The sequence below is a fragment of the Agrilus planipennis genome, unplaced genomic scaffold (genome assembly GCF_000699045.2).
Source record: "Agrilus planipennis isolate EAB-ADULT unplaced genomic scaffold, Apla_2.0 scaffold56, whole genome shotgun sequence".
In the NCBI taxonomy this organism is placed as follows: Eukaryota; Metazoa; Arthropoda; class Insecta; order Coleoptera; family Buprestidae; genus Agrilus; species Agrilus planipennis.
The window spans coordinates 703,229-716,549 of NW_020438870.1; positions in this window are offsets into that span (position 1 = coordinate 703,229).

Here is a 13,321-nt window from a genome sequence, read left to right on the forward strand (position 1 = left end):
TTGAAGTCTTGACAAAAACTTCCATTGAAAAGCGAAACGTCGGCGTTTTGCTCCAATTCTAGCATTGATTCTGATAAGTTATGATTGTTACTAGCAAATATGTAGGTACTTATATATACTTTGATTCCTGATGGCTTTTGGGTATGCCCGCAGGCGGGAATCGACCGATGGCCGACAACCTTCGTACTAAAGTCGCGGATAATCATACCCTGGGTGACATATATTTACCGCTTAACAATAGAATTTCTAAAATTCTCGAGAAAATTGAAAACTATTCGGGAGAATTCGAATAAAGACATCAATAGGCCTCCGTATGGCAGTCGGAGTCAGTCAAGTTATTACTCCTGGTCAAGTTTTCGAGATGGACCCAAGATTTAGTTAAATAAAATTCATAAACAATGTTAACTCTACCTATATGCAAAATTATACCAGGGATACTTAATATTTTTGAATCCGAATAAGTTATATCAAAATTACAATATATGTAATTCATTTTTCTCTATATGCAGTCTCTACCTATTATTCTGCTTCTGGAATTTATTAATTAGTGTAATTGTTTTTGTATATTCGCAGGAGTAGGTGCTGTCTGAAAGATACTAATCTATGTTTTCCTTATAAAAAAAAATGATTTACTCCAAGAATAATTTGCTCACAGTAACAAATAACTAACTGCCCTTACATTTACTTTTTAATTTTTATGAATCATTGCACAATAAAATTAATCATAGACCAAGTGTTTACACGCATTAAACAACAAACAAGCAAATGAGATCATAGAAGGCCATGGTAATTTCTTTAGAAATGTAATGTACGATAAAGCAGCCAACACGTGGAACACGTTTTAATTACCCTGTAAACCTAATTGCACCGAGATGAAACCACGGCAAAATTGACGGTTCAAGACAGTTCAAGGCGCTGCACTGCCAGACAGAGACGTGAACTGACTACACGATGGTGATGTAGCATTAGACACAGTGGCGTACGTCAGTAGAAATGAACTGTACGTTCCCTTTTATATGTATGTAAAGTCAAAAATTGCAAAAAATTCATTATCAATGCCCTCATATGGTTGTCACACAGTGTGAAAATCTAAAGATGCTGGAACTTTCTTGGGACCGCTGATTACAAATTTTTTATCAGAATTACAATTTTCAAAATAGCAGCCGGAGATAAAAATGTTCAGTCTCTCTTGTCGCTGAGAGAGACTGTCGAGAGACTTTCAAAAAAACTGTTTAGCGTCTCTGAACGAGAGACTCGATTCGTTCATAGAGAGATCCTCATTTCGAATCCAGTCTCTGAACGAGAGGCTTGAGTCTCTCAATTTTTCACTTTTATTCATTCAGTCTCTGAATTAACAATTTTATCGTTCGAATCTCTCATACAGAGACTTTGAGAGATCCATAAAAACACCTAGGCAATAACTGAGAGACTGTGAAAGACTGTGAGAGACGCTCTCAGAGACGCTGAAAGACTCTGAGACAGAGACTGATAATTTTTGTCTAGGGCCATCCAATCTAAGTATCTACTTATATGGACAATTCCTCAAAAATTTTTCAGAATTTCGAATTCCGAAATAGTTTTGAAATACGGGAGAATAAGTAAGGGAGATGAAACGGGTGAATCAGTTTTTACTCACCCTAACGGTATAAAATTTCCTATTATTTTCTTTGTTGTCCAAGTCGAAATAAGACAGGTTATTTATTAACTTATTTATTGTGATTATATTATTAATTAACTATTGTTAATAATTGCTTTAAATTATTTTAAATAAACTGTTTTTATCTATTTTTTAATATTAAATTGTCAAATAAATTTTTATAAATTAAAAAAATTCTTAAATCACTAGTTAGTAAATTTGCTATCAGGAAATTTTGGAAAAAATTTTAGACAGAAGTTGTATGCAAAGGAGTAATTTAACCGTGAATGTAATGGCAGATTCAAGGGGAGAAGTGGGAGAAATAATACGACTTACGGATTGCTTCAATAGGTAGGTAGCTACTTGAAAAAGGTTGTGTTAGAGAAATTGAATTAGAGCATTTATGCCCAAATATAAAAAAAGAACAAAACTAAAAAAATTGACTTCATTTGAGTGACTCAAATTTGTAAATAGAAGTTTTGAATTTTGAGAAACGTGAGATAATAGAGAACTCATTCTAAAAACTAAATATAGGAAAGTTTACGATTCTCCCTTCAAGAACAGTTATGATGCCTTAATTTCTTCCTTGGAGGCCATTTTAAAGTGAATTAAGTTGTTGTAATGGGAATACATAATTCGGGAAATTTAATAGTCGGAAATACACTTGAAGTTTTTTATATTCCGAATTACCCTTTTTTTGTAATAATTTTTGTCTACTTCAGCCCTATCCGCCACCGCTCTTGTTCTAACTCCCTTGTCTGCTCTGGAATCCTGTAAATTTTTGAGTACTACTACCTCGATGACATAATTAAAGAATAGTTCATATTTATCCTCTGTATTTACCCCCTTTTTCTAGTGGGCTGTTCACCTGTTTAGATACGCAACCCCTTCCATTATCTGAACATATTGTTGTATTTATCGATATTCCGGATAAATCTGTTGCCCAGTTCTTGGACCATACTTACAAAACGAAAAACTAAACACAAAATCAACAACTTTATTTGCTTATCAACGAAAAGTAAACTTTTGTAAACAGTTTACAGGTATTGTTCGTATGAAGGTTAGGTAGGTACCGCATGATATTGAAACAGCGTTGTATGGTAAAGTGTTTTCCTGTGTGAGGGTTAAGGACTTGTATTTATACGTACGTATATTCATTTTGTTTCAGTTAAAACGTAAAATATCTGCAGACACGTATACATTATTTTTAATTAGCTGTAAAACATTCTTATTCAACATCATTAAAGTCGACCTTGTAACGTAGTATGTACAACAGGTGGATGCTATTTCTAGAACAACAATTACTGAACTAGAAGTTGAGCTAGTTGCCTGCCATCATGCGAAACTATTTGTGTCTTTTACATGGGCACATATTTATCTGCAAACGTAAACAACAATTTTGTGATCATCGTAAAATATGAAGAAGTAACGCCAATAACATCCACATGCTCAAACATAGGTACCCGTCTATAAAGCATCCTAGTAGATACAAGCTGGTCATTCTGATACGATGATATTGCAACGAATTATGGACATCCATTCCTTGATCAATGATGATGATAAACTACCTCAAATTAATGAGGGAAAAATTGTTGCTGTTGTCACACCCTCGCTGGGATTCGAACCCTGGACCTTTGGCTTTACGCACCAATGCTCTAACCAGTAAGCTACGAGAGATGACAGCAACAACGACAAACCGTAGGTACTTATTGTTAGGTCACAGATTTGTCGAACTAATGTAATTATATTAATACTATATAATACATGAAACACTTTGACATTTGAGGTATGCCCGCAGGCGGGAATCGACCGATGGCCGACAACCTTCGTACTAAAGTCGCGGATAATCATACCCTGGGTGACATATATTTACCGCTTAACAATAGAATTTCTAAAATTCTCGAGAAAATTGAAAACTATTCGGGAGAATTCGAATAAAGACATCAATAGGCCTCCGTATGGCAGTCGGAGTCAGTCAAGTTATTACTCCTGGTCAAGTTTTCGAGATGGACCCAAGATTTAGTTAAATAAAATTCATAAACAATGTTAACTCTACCTATATGCAAAATTATACCAGGGATACTTAATATTTTTGAATCCGAATAAGTTATATCAAAATTACAATATATGTAATTCATTTTTCTCTATATGCAGTCTCTACCTATTATTCTGCTTCTGGAATTTATTAATTAGTGTAATTGTTTTTGTATATTCGCAGGAGTAGGTGCTGTCTGAAAGATACTAATCTATGTTTTCCTTATAAAAAAAAATGATTTACTCCAAGAATAATTTGCTCACAGTAACAAATAACTAACTGCCCTTACATTTACTTTTTAATTTTTATGAATCATTGCACAATAAAATTAATCATAGACCAAGTGTTTACACGCATTAAACAACAAACAAGCAAATGAGATCATAGAAGGCCATGGTAATTTCTTTAGAAATGTAATGTACGATAAAGCAGCCAACACGTGGAACACGTTTTAATTACCCTGTAAACCTAATTGCACCGAGATGAAACCACGGCAAAATTGACGGTTCAAGACAGTTCAAGGCGCTGCACTGCCAGACAGAGACGTGAACTGACTACACGATGGTGATGTAGCATTAGACACAGTGGCGTACGTCAGTAGAAATGAACTGTACGTTCCCTTTTATATGTATGTAAAGTCAAAAATTGCAAAAAATTCATTATCAATGCCCTCATATGGTTGTCACACAGTGTGAAAATCTAAAGATGCTGGAACTTTCTTGGGACCGCTGATTACAAATTTTTTATCAGAATTACAATTTTCAAAATAGCAGCCGGAGATAAAAATGTTCAGTCTCTCTTGTCGCTGAGAGAGACTGTCGAGAGACTTTCAAAAAAACTGTTTAGCGTCTCTGAACGAGAGACTCGATTCGTTCATAGAGAGATCCTCATTTCGAATCCAGTCTCTGAACGAGAGGCTTGAGTCTCTCAATTTTTCACTTTTATTCATTCAGTCTCTGAATTAACAATTTTATCGTTCGAATCTCTCATANTGTAGGTAATTATATTAATACTGTATATATGAAACACTTTGACATTTAAAAGTGATTTTCAATTTTTTACCCACTATGAAGTACCTCAGGTAAAAAATTGAAAATGAGTTTTCACATTATTGGCAATATTGACTTGCGTTCGACTGTATTTGTAACACCTTCAGTGTGACAGTTAGACTTATGTGATAAATGCGATGTTACAGAGACAAGGTGAGTACATGTTGGAATATATCACCCTTTGTTTACCGACATACCACGCTTGTAACGTAAAATTAAAAGACATAACTTCGAGTAACGATGAAGTGTTGATAAAAACTGGCAAAGCCAAACTCAAAAAATTTGATAACACAAATTTAGTTTACCAAATCAACTGTAAAATAGACAATTGTACTTGTTTATATGTGGGCCAGACGAAAAGACATTTAAAAACTCGTGTGAACGAACATAAAAAGAACGTAGTATACAAACCTGATTTGGCTATCTCTAAACATGTACTGGACTTGGGCCACGAAATGGATTGGGAGGGCACAAGAATTTTGGATAATGAACCCAATTACAAAAAAGATTAACTTCGGAAACTATTCATATTAAAAAACAAAAAAAGCCTCTCAATGATCAGAAAGATTCTAAACATCTCAGCATATTATACGACAAAATTTTACCGTTGTTCAATTAATTTTTCTTTTTCTACTTCGCTGCCCCACATATGAATAATTTTTAATATAAATCTATTACTTTTTTCTGTCTTGTAATTACATTTCCTTGTTTTATTTCTGAACTTTCACAAATATTGCAAATTCAACTTTATTTTTTTTGAAAATTGTTTGCTACCAACTTTAGTAATTTTCCTATAATTTTGACAAAAATTTTACAATCTTTAGTAGCTACCAAAATTTTGTTTCAAGTGGGCGCTTGTTGGTATTTATGTACCTTTAAATCAATATTTTTTGGTTTGGTTTCAATGGTTTTTCGTTCCCTAAATGTTTGATTGTTTGATTTTTGCCTGTCGAATTTCGACTTTAATTTTCAATTTGGACCAAACCATGCTGACGGCTACTCAACTTTTCTAATATGCTATCCTCATTTAACTTACCAATCGTTTTACCTTTTTATATGAAGATTGGAAAAACTTTGGCGGTTGTTGTAGAACAAACAAAATAGCTCAAAGTCCCTGAAGAAGGTAACCTTTTTCCCGAAAAGTGCTTCGGACAATTAAAGTGTCGTGTTTTGGCGTTGGGGTTTGAGCTATTTTGTTTGTTTTACCTTTTTATCTTTAAACTACTTTTCTCCTCTTAATTGTTAATGGCCAAAATTTTTTGTAGCATTCACGTTTTTATTTAAGAATTTAAAACTTCATTGGTTGAACACGAATATGTACATACACGCTTTTACGAATAGACTGCAGAAAACAATAAAAAACAAAAGCTATTAGGCGTGTTGTTTTCGGTCTTGGCTCATGCGGCAGCTTCCATTGGGATGATTGAGCTTTGGTTTCCACGTCATAATCATAAACCCACGATTCGTCATAATTATGACCCTCTAGGGTAAATTTGGCCCGTCACGGACAACAGCTCCTTAACAATGTTAATGTCAATGTTGTTTTTGAACAATTTTGGTACGAATTTCGCGGCGACCTGTCTCATGCCCAAATCATTGGTAAAAACCAAATGGCAGAAGTCAATTGATATGTTTAGGTCCTCAGCAACTTCTCTAACGGTGATTCGATGATTGGCCAATACTGTCTTTTCACTTTATCAATGTTTTTGGCTGCTATTGACGTGCTCGGGCCTCCTGCACGCTTTTCGTCGTTCACATCTNGTGATTGGGCTGACACAAAGCCTCGGAAAGGAAATTTCGTTGAAGGTGAGCGTGTTTTTAATGCCAATCACATTATAAAATTCGGAAATAACAGATCCGGAAGCTAGCCTTCGAATTCCGTCAAGTTTACTGCCTACTTTTTACAAACTTCGGATTTAAAAAGTGATTCACGTTATATAATTGGTGAGGGGATTCTGAGTGATTTAAGCAATATCATATCAGTGACTTGCATGTCAAAGCCGATTTAAGAGAACGTTGCAAACACATTATTGCAACTTTGTTGTATTGCAGCAGGTAGGTTCTTAACCTCAAAATACTTATATCGTATCATTAGAATTGTGTTAAATCAATTACACAGGAATAAATAATTTCTCACTTTATAATTTTAGTATGATTCTAGTTTTAAATATTAAGGTTATGGCTGATGGTAAATACTTGCTGAAATATAATCATGTGCATTAAAATGACGTGAACAAATTTTTATTCCGGAATTCACTTCTTTGATACCTACTGCTTTCATCCAAGCTTCTATTAGTTTACTTTTTTCTCTAATTTTCCGAATATATTTTTTACATATATAAAACGGTTAGTTTTTATTGGAAAGTAGTTAATGTAGGTGAAGAGTGAAGATCTATGTCTGAAGTGCTATTGCAGCTTTTCACTGAACATATTAACTTTTTATTTGATTTAACTTTAGAAGAAAACTTCGTCGACTCCATCATCAAAAAAATTTTTACTTTTTTAACGTGTTTTATTATTTTAATAAACAATTTTACAATTTGCGTGCACAGTTCCTATGTAAATTTTTCCCTCATTTGAGTTATAAATTTTGCCACCAGATGGTGTATGCCCATTTGACGGATCCCAATAAATTACTTGAAATTAATGAGGGAAAATTTGTTGCTGTTGTTACACCCTCGCCGGGATTCGAACCCGGGTCCTTTACGCACCAATGTTCTAACTACTAAGCTACGAGAGATGCCAACAGCAACAATAACAAACCATACTTAGATCACAGATCTGTCGAACTAATGTAGGTAATTATATTAATACTGTATATATGAAACACTTTGACATTTAAAAGTGATTTTCAATTTTTTACCCACTATGAAGTACCTCAGGTAAAAAATTGAAAATGAGTTTTCACATTATTGGCAATATTGACTTGCGTTCGACTGTATTTGTAACACCTTCAGTGTGACAGTTAGACTTATGTGATAAATGCGATGTTACAGAGACAAGGTGAGTACATGTTGGAATATATCACCCTTTGTTTACCGACATACCACGCTTGTAACGTAAAATTAAAAGACATAACTTCGAGTAACGATGAAGTGTTGATAAAAACTGGCAAAGCCAAACTCAAAAAATTTGATAACACAAATTTAGTTTACCAAATCAACTGTAAAATAGACAATTGTACTTGTTTATATGTGGGCCAGACGAAAAGACATTTAAAAACTCGTGTGAACGAACATAAAAAGAACGTAGTATACAAACCTGATTTGGCTATCTCTAAACATGTACTGGACTTGGGCCACGAAATGGATTGGGAGGGCACAAGAATTTTGGATAATGAACCCAATTACAAAAAAGATTAACTTCGGAAACTATTCATATTAAAAAACAAAAAAAGCCTCTCAATGATCAGAAAGATTCTAAACATCTCAGCATATTATACGACAAAATTTTACCGTTGTTCAATTAATTTTTCTTTTTCTACTTCGCTGCCCCACATATGAATAATTTTTAATATAAATCTATTACTTTTTTCTGTCTTGTAATTACATTTCCTTGTTTTATTTCTGAACTTTCACAAATATTGCAAATTCAACTTTATTTTTTTTGAAAATTGTTTGCTACCAACTTTAGTAATTTTCCTATAATTTTGACAAAAATTTTACAATCTTTAGTAGCTACCAAAATTTTGTTTCAAGTGGGCGCTTGTTGGTATTTATGTACCTTTAAATCAATATTTTTTGGTTTGGTTTCAATGGTTTTTCGTTCCCTAAATGTTTGATTGTTTGATTTTTGCCTGTCGAATTTCGACTTTAATTTTCAATTTGGACCAAACCATGCTGACGGCTACTCAACTTTTCTAATATGCTATCCTCATTTAACTTACCAATCGTTTTACCTTTTTATATGAAGATTGGAAAAACTTTGGCGGTTGTTGTAGAACAAACAAAATAGCTCAAAGTCCCTGAAGAAGGTAACCTTTTTCCCGAAAAGTGCTTCGGACAATTAAAGTGTCGTGTTTTGGCGTTGGGGTTTGAGCTATTTTGTTTGTTTTACCTTTTTATCTTTAAACTACTTTTCTCCTCTTAATTGTTAATGGCCAAAATTTTTTGTAGCATTCACGTTTTTATTTAAGAATTTAAAACTTCATTGGTTGAACACGAATATGTACATACACGCTTTTACGAATAGACTGCAGAAAACAATAAAAAACAAAAGCTATTAGGCGTGTTGTTTTCGGTCTTGGCTCATGCGGCAGCTTCCATTGGGATGATTGAGCTTTGGTTTCCACGTCATAATCATAAACCCACGATTCGTCATAATTATGACCCTCTAGGGTAAATTTGGCCCGTCACGGACAACAGCTCCTTAACAATGTTAATGTCAATGTTGTTTTTGAACAATTTTGGTACGAATTTCGCGGCGACCTGTCTCATGCCCAAATCATTGGTAAAAACCAAATGGCAGAAGTCAATTGATATGTTTAGGTCCTCAGCAACTTCTCTAACGGTGATTCGATGATTGGCCAATACTGTCTTTTCACTTTATCAATGTTTTTGGCTGCTATTGACGTGCTCGGGCCTCCTGCACGCTTTTCGTCGTTCACATCTTCTCGGCCGCCTGAGAATATTTTGTACCACCGATAAATGTTGCTTTGGTCCAAGGTAGTTTCACCATTTACCACTGTCAACATTCGGAATGCGTCTGTGCACACAAAATTTGATACAGATTCGTTGATTCATTTTTTGGAATAGGCAAAAGTCGACGACGGGCCAAAATAGGAGCAGGCAAAGCAGCTGTCAAAAATTACCTGAATATTCAACATAACCGAACTTGTCGGTATAAGTGAGAGACATAAGTACCAACATATCGCCACAAAAAAAATCGAAAATCGAATATACCTAACCCGCGGAAATTCAAAATTCGCTATACTTTTTGAACAAACCTCGTACATGGCAATTACGTGAAAAGGTCGTTTGGTGTAAATTAGCGGGTCACCCTGTATTTACATGTGCATGCAAGTTTAGGTACTAGGTAGATTTTGTATGACAAAACCAATAAATATTTATACATTTACATATTTAATATCCAGCANTCGGGAGATAATGATGCACGGATGAACAGGTTGGTACTGCCTGCTCGTAGCTGCTGAGGGTGACCTAACAATTAGTCACGAGGTCGAGTATGCAAAAAGACTAACATTTACATATTTAATATCCAGCAATCATTTAATACGAGAGAAGGTAGAAATTATAAAATTCCATCAGTTCATGAACAGAGTTAATTATAGATACACTCATGAATATTATGCCGTAAGCCATTTCAATTTACTTGTTATACGAACTTCGCATAAAACAAATATTAGTTTTTTTGAGATGATACCACATTTTAATATACAAGTTTTAGTGCTGTCAAAAATATGATGTGGTTAGGTCATTCGATTTTACAATATATTACAAAGCCGTGCCTACCTGTTGTTACGCACACAACAACGTTTACAGGTAGATATAAAGGCGCCAGAGATAATGTGAATGTCATTGTTGAAAATTGATTCTGAAATGAATGTCAAGGTCACAATGAACATTTAGTTTTAAAATATACAAAACTCTTGAAGACATTTTTGTGATACCTCCCATGGTTTTGATAAAAATTGCGAAAGCGTTATAATGATATCAGAATAAAATATAAGCATCGTCCTGTTACGAGTGCTGATTACTTCTAATGTTACTTCTAAATAAATTATCTCTATTTGTAATTGGTCAATCGCTCAGAAATTATGAGTACATTATTATTAAATGTTTCGTTCAAATTTTATCAAAAATTGTAAAAAAAAGTTAATCATGTGAGTAGGTAAATATTTAAGTTAAAATCCACACCCCTGACGCATCAAACACTAATTGTAAGGTTAGTTATGGTGGGAGTAAGATTATTCTGAATTCCGCAGCCTCATGAGGGTTATATAGTACGATATCTTTTATCTATGAAAACGGTTTCGTTTTTCATTTACAGGGGTTGGTTTCATAGATATGCGGGTTAAAATACTATTGCCCCAAAGGACTCCACATAGGCAATTATACTTCGTTTACTTTCTGTAGCGATGTGACCTTCAGTTTGACCGGCGCAAAGTAGAAAAGAACAGCACTAGGCCAGAAAAGGAAGAAGACAACTCTCGGTCAAACTCTTGAGAAGCGTATAATCCATACAGTACTGCACGGAAATATTGACCATATTATCCACTACAATTGCATTGCTCAAATGTGCTGTTATTGGTACCATTTACTACTGAAAATATCAGTTAATGAAGTATAGTAATGTTGTAATTGAGTTCCGATGGCTGATGGTCAAAACGTTACAGAATATCACAGATTTTTCGATTTTTCACAGGTTCAACAACGTTCCCGAACAATAATTAATTTTTCTTAAGTTAAACGAAAACAATCCGGGTTGTTAATAATAAAAACTCAACATTACATCTGATTTTGTTTAAAACTATATTAATAAATAATGTGATCAGATCAGATTATGATGGAATAAGGTTTTTCTAAATCTCGCAGCCTCATGAGGGTTGTATGGTACGATAGCCTTTTATCCCCTGTCCGTGAAAAAGGTTTCGTTTTTCGTTTACAGGGTTGGTTTCGAGGACATAGACATAGGGGTTTAAAGACTATTGCCCCAAAGGACTTCATAAAGAGAGTTAGTAATGGTGTAATTGAGTTCCGACCTCTGGTCAGAACGTTACAGAATATCACAGATTTTTCGATTTATGTTTATGCTTCGATTTTCAGCTGCAGGGGTTGGCTTCAAAGATATGGAAGTTAAGAGACTATCACCCCTAAAAGACTATATAGAGAGTACGACGGAATTTTCACAATATTTATTGTTGGTACGACACAAATTCGCATGTCATATCTACATCCTACTTCTATTTCAAGAAATATTATCGGTAAATGTGCGGTGCGAAATTTTTGAAGATATTTGACCTTTTTAGTATGTATATACTTACAACCACCCGCAAAAAAGGTAACGCGCCTTGGCAATAGATCAATGGTGGTATGGAAATAATTTGCCTTAATAAAATTACAATTATCCAGATGATGCTCATTTACCGACTAATGTTTACGTAACTTACATCTTTTTTTTTTCTTTTTCATAGCCTTGTCTATAAAATTTCTAAACTGTTTATGTTTATCTTAGACGTTTGATTATCGGTAATGTTTACATTCTTCATCGATGTAGCTGTAGAGTTGTAATTTTTTTACCCTTAACCACGGTGATTGGTTATTGCATGTAGTTTACACTTTTCAAAGCTAGGCACTTATTTCTGTTACACCCTGCATACGAAAACTGGCAATTGTTTAAATACGAATATTCGATATAAAATAAATTTTATGCCTGGACCTTGCTTCACTTAAGCAGTGCCAAGAATGTAATCGATTATGGCGGAACTGTTTTAACTTGTTAATACAATTATATAATGGATTAACTATATATTATACCTAAGTTGACTGAATTACAATATTACCAAAAGAACTCATTTAATCATAAAAGATATATTAAAGAACGAATTTCAGTTTTATGATAAAAAAATGAAATGTATACGTGCAGGCATATGGGATAAACAAATTAATTTTGCGAAATAATCAAATAACTTGAAACGAAATTATTTCCGGATTCAGTTTTGTTTTCGCTCGAATGACATAAGCATTTCATCGAAACAAAAATTTAATTCAATGATATATCTAATTATAGTACTACATTCGAGTGAATGAAAGTGACCGCAAACGACTACGACGAGTACCTAGAAAAACAAAAACAAAACGATACACTGTCGAAGAAAGAGCAAGACAAAAATATGATTATTTATTTTAATTGTAAAACTAGAAAGAGACAACAAATGTCGGGAGATAATGATGCACGGATGAACAGGTTGGTACTGCCTGCTCGTAGCTGCTGAGGGTGACCTAACAATTAGTCACGAGGTCGAGTATGCAAAAAGACTACGAAGACGACAGAGGCTACACATCAGTTGAGTCCCACGGAATTCTTTTATGCAACATTGATGAACAAGAGATAACAAAAAGTAACGATTTTTGGTTTCGGTCTTCATTTATCATTTATATTTAAGATATTGCATAAAAGAAATCTATCATCTAAAATACAAGGTCGCAGAACTGAAACATAACGATTTCGTTTGTACATTATGTTCTAGCCTATTGTTGTTAGGAATATAAAGTGCAAAAGTTAAGGGCATCCCTTTCAAATAAGTGAAATAATTTCTTAGGTGCACCCCATTTGATTTTTTTAGTACCTATGTATAATATAAGACGAAAAACCAGTAGAAGTCCGATAGATCACGGCGAGAAAGAAAAAGAATTGTTTGAAATGTGATGTACCAGATGGATCATGAAAATTTGTAGATAAAAAAGGTTAGGAACGAGTAGAAGAATAGAGGGTGCTATGGAAGAAGGCGGGACAACTTCTGGGACATGAAGGGCTAGTTAGAGACATATTAGAAGCGGAAATAGGAATAAATATATAGTTGCAGGACGATTTAGTGTTCGATGTTAGTGTTCAAAATTTTAAATCTTGATGAATGATGAG